Source organism: Mustela nivalis (assembly GCF_964662115.1).
Source record: "Mustela nivalis genome assembly, chromosome: 9".
In the NCBI taxonomy this organism is placed as follows: domain Eukaryota; kingdom Metazoa; phylum Chordata; class Mammalia; order Carnivora; family Mustelidae; genus Mustela; species Mustela nivalis.
In genome coordinates, this window is record NC_139028.1 from 67555146 (window position 1) to 67565476 (window position 10331).

Below are 10331 nucleotides of genomic sequence, written 5' to 3' on the forward strand. Positions count from 1 at the left end.
TTCCAAATAATAGTAATTAAATGATATTTTAATATTTTAAAAATATTCTGACAGAGGTACTTGTCAGTATGCTATCTGAGAAACATGATGTCCCTATCTCAGGCTATTATTTCCTTAGAAGAATCTTGCTATTCAGAGATTGATGAAGTGTGTCATGATTGGCTCCTATTTTTAGCCCTATCTTCAACTTCCTAAAGCCCACATGCAAAAGACATTACTATATTTTTTTCTCAAGATATGATTTATTTAAAGTTCCATGGTTTTTCATGTTTGTTTTTCTGGAATATGTGTATAGTTATTAATATTTAAATAATATTGTTTAATAAAAATAGCTTCAGAAAAATAATAACCAACTTTGTCTTTTATAAATGGACACCATTTATCTATTAAAGAACTAGGTGAGTATTAAGCACTAAAAAGAATTTGTTGTCTACATTAATAAATGAAAGAATAAAAAATACACATATAAAATAATCTATTTGGTTTAAACAAAATTTATGCTCAAATTCCCTGGAAATCAGAAAAACTTGGGTTTTTTTTTTGGCCACTGAAATGTACCTTGAAGAAAAAGGGCAAAAGAAATTAAGACAGTGACTATGACCAAGACATTTTCTCTTTTATCTCTATCTAGGAGGACCCACAATTCTCTAAGATGATTAATGATCATCCTAGCTTGATGATGTTAATGCTAAACCAAACAGACCTGACTCCAGCCTCATTCATCCTTAATGGGATCCCAGGACTGGAGGATATGCACATGTGGATTTCCTTCCCATTCTGCACCATGTATGCTGTGGCTGTGGTAGGGAATTGTGGGCTCCTCTACCTCATCCTCTATGAGGACTCCCTGCACAGGCCGAGTACTATTTTTTAGCTATGCTTTCCCTAACTGACCTTTTTATATGCTCTAGTACAATTCCTAAAGCTCTCTGCATCTTCTGGTTCCACTTCAAGGAAATCAGCTTTGACAGATGTCTGGTCCAGATGTTTTTTGTCCATACCTTCACAGGAATGGAGTCTGGGGTGCTCATGCTTATGGCCCTGGACCGCTATGTGGCTATCTGTTACCCTTTGCACTACTCTACTTTTCTCACCAATTCTGTTATTGCAAAGGCTGGGCTTTCTACCTTTCTCAGGGGAGTGTTGCTCATCATTCCCTTCACTGTCCTCACCAAGAAACTGCCCTACTGCAGAGGGAATATAATTCCCCACACCTACTGTGACCACATGTCTGCAGCCAAATTATCCTGTGGGAATATCAAGGTCAATGTCATTTATGGTCTGACGGTTGCCCTCCTGATTGGGGGCTTTGACATCCTGTGCATCACAGTCTCCTACACCATGATCCTCCAGGCAGTGATCAGCCTCTCTTCAGCAGATGCTCAACAGAAGGCCTTCAGCACCTGCACTGCCCACATCTGTGCCATTGTTCTTTCCTACAGTCCAGCTTTCTTCTCCTTCTTTTCCCACCGCTTTGGGGGCCACACAATCCCTCCATCTTGCTACATCATTGTGGCCAATATTTATCTGCTCTTGCCTCCCACTGTGAACCCTATTGTGTATGGGGTGAAAACCAAGCAGATACAAGACTGTGTCATAAGGATCACTTCAGGTTCTAAGGATGTCAAGTCCCAGAGCAAATGAAAGGGATTTTTGCCTGGGTTGGGATGTGAAGTGAAAGAATGCTTCTCTTTGTCTGTTTAGGCAGGAAAATTTCCAAGAATAGGTATATGCTTTTATAGGTATATGATGAGTAGTTCATTCCCATTAAATTTTCTGCAGAATACCAACGTAATTTTTCATGCCACATCACCCTCCATATGAGTTTTTTACCTCCAGGTTTTCTGTGTAACTTTATCTCCAGGACTCAATAATATTAGGTTCCAAGAGAGAAAAATATTAATGAGAAGCTGGGATAATTATCTACAAAATTGAATCAAGTGAAGCTAATTATTTGGGGTTAGATGACCCAAATCATTTTTTTTTTTTTTACTGTAAGTGGAACTTCTAAATTGATAACTGTATTTAACTCTGGAAAAATTATATTAGATATTCTCATTATTCACAAAAATCCTGTTTTCTTAGAAATTTTTAAAAGATGAAACTAGAAAGTCTTCTGTGTGTGAGGTATAAGCCTCTGGGGTCTTATGAGAACTTTGGTGACCTTATACCTGACCAAGTCTGTCCTAGCATGAGACATTTAGGCAATTGCTTCCTTCCCAACTGGTGGGTTGCCTTTTGTCTTCAGGGTGGCTTTCAAAGAATGTGCAGTTTGGAAGGAGCTATGAATAGCAGTTATGAGACTTATGAAATATATTAATGACAATTATTAATGACTACTACAAAATACAATAAATGTATTTCTACAAGTACAAGGCTATGGAGAGCAATAGTTACTTTTCTTCTTTTGAACTGAGAATTGAACTAAGAATTGCTTGAGTATTTTCTGTATATCTTTCTAAATTAACATGAAGTAAGAAACTACAAATAATGATGGTTTTTACAGCATTGTCACAGATAGCATAATGAAGACTGCAAAGTTGATTTTTCCTAACCAACTTCTAAGAATAACTTTTCTCTGATGTTGGTAATTTATGCTCATTAATTTCTGTTTTGTTGAAATGTAACCTCAAGTGTTTTTTATTTTATAAAGGCATAAAACAAATAAGTGTTCATCACAAAATAACTCTCTTTTTACATTATATTTCTATGTATCTTGATAACAGAATTTCTTTAAAGGCTACCAGTATTCATTATACCTACTTATACATCTTGAAATAATTCTTACCCATTTCTTGTTTTCTTCAGAATATCTTTCATTGTTTCATCGAAATTGCTTTTGTCCCTTTCACAAATGACTTCATATTACTAAAGCCAATGGTCCTTCTCTATGCCTACCTTGGCCTATCTCTCAAAAATATTCAATATAATGGATTAGTCCCTTTGTATAGAAACCCTCTCTTTTCTTTCTTTCTTTTTTTTTTTAAATTAACATATAATGCATGATTTGTCCCAGATGTACAGGTCTGTGAATCACCTGGCTTACACGTTTCACAGCACTCACCATAGCACATACCCTCCCCAATGTCCATAACCCAGCCACCCTATCTCTACCCCACCCCTACCCCCCAGCAACCCTCAGTTTGTTTCACAAGATTAAGAGTATCTTATGGTTTGTCTCCCTTCTGATCCCATCTTGTTTCATTTTTTTCCTTACCTACCCCTTTACAACTCTGTGCCCTGCCTCTCAAATTCCTCACATCAGAGAGATCATATGATAATTGTCTTTCTCTGAGTAACTTATTTCACTCAGCTTAATACCCTCTAGTTCCATCCACATCATTGCAAATGGCAAGATTTTGTTTCTTTCGATGGCTGTGTAATATTCCATTGTGTATATGTATGTATACACCCCACATCTTCTTTATCCATTCTTCTGTTGATGGACATCTAGGTTCTTTCCACAGTTTGGCTATTGTGGACATTGCTGCTATAAACATTCAGGTGCATGTGCCCCTTCAGATCAGTTCAGAATATCTTTCATTGTTTCATCGAAATTGCTTTTGTCCCTTTCACAAATGACTTCATATTACTAAAGCCAATGGTCCTTCTCTATTTGTATTTTTAGGGTAAATACCCAGTAGTGCAATTGCTGGGTAGTGAAACCCTCTCTTTTCTTGAATTCTGGAACACATCACACATTCTAAGTCATTCTTCATTCTCACTGAATGTTCCTTATAGTTCCATTTGCTTTCCCATTTCTTCTGAATTTCTTTATACAGGCATATCCCTGGGATCAACTCTCTTTTTGCACTCATGCTCTAGGCATTCCAGTACACATAGACATAAATGCCATTATATGCTAATAACTGCCAGGTTTATTAATTCAGCAATAGACTCACGGAAGCTCAGGTGCAAGTTCAAAGTGAAGAAAACTTCATGATACCTTTTTCTTAATGACATTCTCTCATTTCTAGGTCCTTTTCTTGTTTTGCCTTTTGTTTTCATCTTATTTCACTTTTGATCTTCAGGCCATTGACATTTCTTCATATGTCTGTCAAATATTCTTAAACATCTGACTATGAAGTCATTCACAAATGTTTATTTTAGAAACTTATATCCATTTTATTGCAGTAAAATAGTATGTTCCTTACTTTTTACTCAATTATTTTTTAAAAAATGTATTTTTAAAAAATACATATGTTTCATTTCTTGCTTTTGATTATTTTATGAACTTTATAAACTTTCCTAGCATGCAATCAAGACTATTTTCTTAATCATTCCTTGATTGTAAATATCTAAGTTTTTTCACTCTCTGTCACCACAGATATATGATAAACATCTTTACTAACATGTACATATACACACATGCAGGCCTTTATGGAACTGGGGATATTTTATTCAGAATATATACTGTGGCATGAGTTTGCAGAGTCATAATCTCTGCACACTACATTTAATGAAGCAGCCTTAGACTGCTGGTCAACTTTTCAATACAAACAATGGAAGCCAAAAGACAATGAAATGATATTTTTGAAGTGCTTAAAAAACACTTGCAACTTAGAATCCTGGTCTCATGAAGGAAGGGAAAACTGAAGGGAGGAAAATCAGAAGGGGAGACAAACCACAGGACTATGGACTCTGGGAAACAATCTGAGGGTTTCTGAGGGGAGCAGAGTGGGGGGATGGTTTAGCCCAGTGATGGATATAAAGGAGGGCACGTGTTGCAATGAGCACTGGATGTTATATGCAAATAAGGAATCATTGAACACTACATCAAAAACTAATGAAATACGGCATGGTGACTAACATAACATAGTAAAAAAAAAAAAAGGAGATAAAATAAATACCTATTCACATAAACAAATGCTGAGAGGAAATACTCAAGTAAGTATGTTATTCAGAATATAGAATAATGATTACCTGATGGAAGCTCAGAATGAAATATAGGAATGCATAAGAAAACTAACATTGAAGAAAAATACAGTGGTAATAATAACACCTATTTTATTGGTCAAAAATGGCAAGAGGAACAAAGGAAAGAACAGATGGGACATGGTAAAAAAGACAATAAAACATGGCAAACATGGCAAAACATGGCAAAAATTACATTAATGTAATTTGACTAAGCAATTCAGTGAAAGAGAATGAAATGAAAAATAAAATATCCTTAGAAATTATATTATTTTACTGCCTGCCTCTCTACCTACTTGTGATCTGTCTGTTAAATAAATTAAAAAAAATAAAAAAGAAACTATATTATTTTAGAAGATATTACATATATATTATGTATATATGAACATATACATTATATATAAATACATGAATATAAATGTGTGTTTATATATACACATCTATATATTATATATTATATGCTATATATGTATACATATGTACATACGTATATATGTGTGTATATATACATATGTATATATACACACTATAAGAAAAAGCTTGTGTGGCTGTAAACAGCAAAGTAGATTTTAACACAATAAATATTAGGAGTAATAAAATGTAAAATTTCATAATGATTACAATGGCAATCCATCAGGAAAAAATACCTAACTTTGTACATGGTTAATATCATTATAGAAGTATACACACATAAACATACTCACAAAAGATGTGGATAGGATTAGAAGGGGAAATTGATAAATCCACAATGAAATCATAGTTGGATATTTTAACACAACCTCTCAGCAACTGAAGAGCAGAGAATTAGCAAAATATAAATAGTATAGACTATCTGAACATAAGCAACTGACTGACATGCACAGTAAACAACATCCACCAGCTTTAAATATAGTTTTATTTCTTAGACTAATATGAAACATTTACCAAAGTGAAAAAGAAGAGGATGTCAAGAGCAAATTTACCCATACATCTGAAAACGTAGATGACATAGGCACCTATTAAAAACACTGCAAGCAATCTAAGAAGGAATGTAAAGTTACAGTGGTCATAGATCTATTAAGAAAATGAATTAGTTATCTAAAATCTTCAGAAAGCAACACTGCACTGTTGATGGAAATGCAAATTGGTAGAGTCACTGACAAACAGTATGGAGGTTCCTTGAAGAATTAAAAATATAAGAATACCATATGATTCAATAATTATGCTATTGGGTATTCATGCAAAGAAAGTGAAAACACAAATTGTAAAAGATATGATGCACCACTATGTTTACTGCAGTATTATTTATAATAGTCAAGATAGGGAAGCAACCTCAGTATGCATCTATAGACAAATGAACAAGGAAATGAAGAAGGTGTCACACACACACACACACACTGGAATATAACTCAGCCATAAAGAAAAATGAGATTTGCCATTTGTGACAACATGGATGGACTTAGAGGGTATCATGAAATAAATCAGAAAAAGAAAAACAAGTCAGAAAAAGAAAAACATATACCATACGATTTGTTTTATATGTGGAATCTAAAAAATGAAACAAATGAATAAACAAATAAAAAACAGAATCAGATCTATAAATACAAGGACAAACTGATAGTGGCCAGAGGGGAGGGGAGTGGGCGGCTGGGTGAAATAGATGAAGGGAAGTGGGAGGTACAGGCCTCCAGTTTCGGAATGAGTAAGTGATGGGGATAGAAGGTACAGCTTAAGGAACAGAGTCAAGGGTATTGTAGTGGCATTGTACAATGACACAGAGCAGCTACACTTGTCCTGAGCATAGCATAATGTATAGACTTTTTGAATCACTATGTTGTATACCTGAAGCTAGTGTAACATTTTCTGTAAACTCTACTCAAAGGGGAAGAAAAAAAAATTAAAGAAAAAAATTTAAAAATAATAAAAGAATTATTCTTTGGTCATAGAAAGGATCAATTTTACCTCTACCACAGCTTCTAAATCTATTCGCTTTGCTTCATCTCCACGGCCCCATCCTAGTTCAACACCCAGTCATTGCTCCTTGGGATTACTGCTATTCACTTGATCTACTTATATTTATTTTTGCCATATATAATCTGGTCTTGTCATTGCTGCAAGGTCTTAATTCTCCTTAAAGCTTCAGTGGTCCCTTGTGATTTTAGCATAAATTTGCTTATAAGTCTCTGGCCTCTGTTATGAGCTCAACAGCTCTATATCACATCATATCTCATTTTCTAGCACAGGTTAGGGCTTCAGCCATACTTATCCTTCTCTATTACCTTGAATTTAACATGATCCTCTCATTTCAGAATCTTAAAGTTCTTGGAATCCTTCCCCTTCCCCTCATCCCCATCAATCAAACACCCTAGTTAAGACCTACTCTAAGTATCCTCAGTAGAAACTGGTGCTTCTTCTGTAAATCCTTCTCTGACATCAAGACTAACTTAATTCCGTTTATTATGCTATCATAACTCTGGGTCCTTTTGAATTAAAGCACTTCTCCCACTTCAAAGAAGTTGAAGTTAAAAGAAATGTTAGATTCTTTGTTTAGTGTTTTATTCCCCTGTCCAAATTAGATCACAGTTTCCATGTAAACATGGACCATGACAGTTTATAGATCATTCTCTGCCTACCATATTTTGTAAACACAGAAGAACACCATACATAGTGAATAAATACTTTCTCCTCTAAGGTTTTTTTTAAAGCATGACATCATAACTATAGATTTTAGAATCCCTTGAAATGTTGTAGTCAAGAACAATTCAAACACTAATAAAGCTGCCCACTTTTTATAGGACCATTATGGTTTCATAAATGAATGTATTTTTCTGTTTATATGTGATTTCAGGTATTATTGATAGGAAACATATCTATGAATTAATCTCCTCCCCTAACCTATTGGGATTTAATATCCTAGGATTTCTCTTCTCTCTATGGGCTGTTCTCTCCTCATGTCTCTCAGGGAAGTCTGTTATCCTTAGATCCCTGAGCTGTTTACTACTCCCCATAAATTCCAGAGCTCATAATTTTTATGCCATCTGTCAGCTGAGAACACATCCTCAGCTCATGTGTAAAGCTCTTTTTTTCAGTGTTATGTCTTTTTTCCAGATAGGAAACCCCTGCCATTGCCAGGACCTCAGACTGTGAGTCTCTGCTCATACCACTTAAGTACTGAAACCTTGGCTTCATCACATTGATTAATCCCAGATGTGATGATTAATCAATGTGATGATTAATCATCACATTGATTAATCCCAGTATCCAATGGTTCATCCTTAATCTTTTCTTATGCTTTCTTGGCAGTATCCTGCATAAGGGATGGACTCTTTCCCCTGTCCTGGCTGGAAATAGAGGCTTAGAGAAACTTTTCAAGGGGGTGAGGGCTAAAATGAGAGAATATAAGGTTATATGGTGCTCTAGAAGTGATTTCATCTATAAAACAGCTACTAGGTTATTTTCAGGGAGAATATATTAACTGTTTTCCATTGCAGGATCACATGCCATGTCCTGCTAATCTCTAACTGCTAAAAAAAAAAAAAAAAAAAAAATTAAAACACAGTTTCCTTTCTGGGACTTAATTGGTTTGCACTAATATCAGTCAGGGGAAACATCAAAGATACAAGGATGTGTCTTTAATAGGAAGATGTGTAATTATAAATGAGTATTTGGCAAAAGTACCAGGCTTCATATAGTCCAGTGGGTCACACACTTCCAAGCTCTCAAGATGGAGCTAGGAAGCTGAAATCCTCAGAATTCTGACCTAATAGTCCAAAGTCAAACCAGCTTCATCTCCAAGCTTTTTCTGTCTGTTTTGTCACAATTTGCTATGAATTCATTTAGATGACTTTTGTGTTCATCAAATTACATTACCATTGAAGAAGAATGATTTTGCTCCATGATTAGGCAGTGCATGTTTATTCAAACATAGAGGTAGCAAGAAATTTCTGGAAAAAACATTTATCCAATTGTGAACAGGAATCATCTTTTGTTGATGATAACATGAGAGTATTTTGATCTTTTTTGGATACGTTTTCCTATATTTAAAAGTAATTATATCAAGAATAAATCCAGGGTGTGTTTGAGTTATATATATATATATATATATATATATACATATATATATATATATATAATGAATCACTAAATTCTACTTCTGAAGCCAAAATTACAGTTATGTTAACTAACTATAATTTAAATAAAACTTTAAAAGAAGGAATAAATCCAAACTGCCGCATGTGCTACAAAGGAATATAAACTTTATTTGAAAGTAAGTGTGAGGGTATGGATTATTTTAAGAAACAGAATACCAGTTTTAGGACAATCAGATTGCTGACAAGAGGAAAGAATCACAGAGAAAGGCAAATAAATATGACCATGTAAGTCTTCAGAAGCAGGGCACAAGGAAGGGCTGCCTGAGTGAAGTAGAAGGGAGGAAGCAACAGGACAATGAAACAGTTGTTTACCAATAGGAAAGGTTTGTTTCTTAGTTCCCAGTTTTGCTAATTGGCTCCTGAACAGAACAAAAAGTACACGAAAAACAATAAAAGAGTCTAACAAAAGATGAGGCTAGTTTTGAACGTGAATTAAAACATACAGTGACAGTGTCTTCAATATTAGGCACAAGTAATTCTTGTTTATTAATTAGAATCAAAATCATCTTATTACCTGTGCCTAAATCATATATTTATACGCCTTTATAGAGTCTCTAAGACTAACCCAAAAAAATTTTTTCTCTGATTTTTTCTATCATGTGACTCCTGAAATCGACAAATTTGGCCCTGAACATTTTGCTTTCCAAGCTATTCTTTTGAAATCTTCTCCAAAGTCCATAGAAGGTAGGACGTAAAAGAAGTTATTCCTTTTCCAATATGTACCATATGTATGTTTGTAGATTATTAGAATCTATGATATAACATTTTTGGAGGCTATATAAAATATTAGTGGACATCTATAGCAACTGGGGATGGTGCAGCTATAAAATGTAATCTTCCATAATTCTACATTAAAAAAAAAAATCTCCTTGTTGTTAATAAAAACTTGAAGCACAATTGTGATAAAAAAAGAAGAAAATCACCTACTTGATTCCACAATATTTCTGAAGAGATGATGAAAGTTTAAAAAACAACAATGACAAAAATCACATATATGTGATGATCCCAAATTGAGCTGGCTGAGGACAATGCAAATAGGGATTTGAGATCCATGCTGAATCCTTCATGAATAGTCAACAATGATAATTGCTCCTTGGAATTTTAATGTCTACTGCCAAAGTCCTAGAACATCATTGTCATTTACTTTAAAAGGCTATAGGGAATGGACTACAAAATGCATTTTGTTACAGTACCAAACTATGGAGACAGTTTAAAAATAATGTTTGATGATAATTCTGCTCAAAGAAAGCAACCTTGAAAACCATTTACTCTTTCTCTTAGGAAAAG

The 10331-nt window shown here is 34.4% G+C and overlaps 1 pseudogene across 1 annotated transcript; it reads left to right on the forward strand.

Annotated features, from left to right (window-relative positions):
• Positions 1-679: 679 nt before the first annotated feature.
• LOC309840320 (olfactory receptor 52N4-like) lies at positions 680-1644 on the forward strand (annotated as a pseudogene). Its single transcript has one exon. The product of its transcript is annotated as an olfactory receptor 52N4-like (transcript).
• The last annotated feature ends 8687 nt before the right edge of the window (positions 1645-10331 follow it).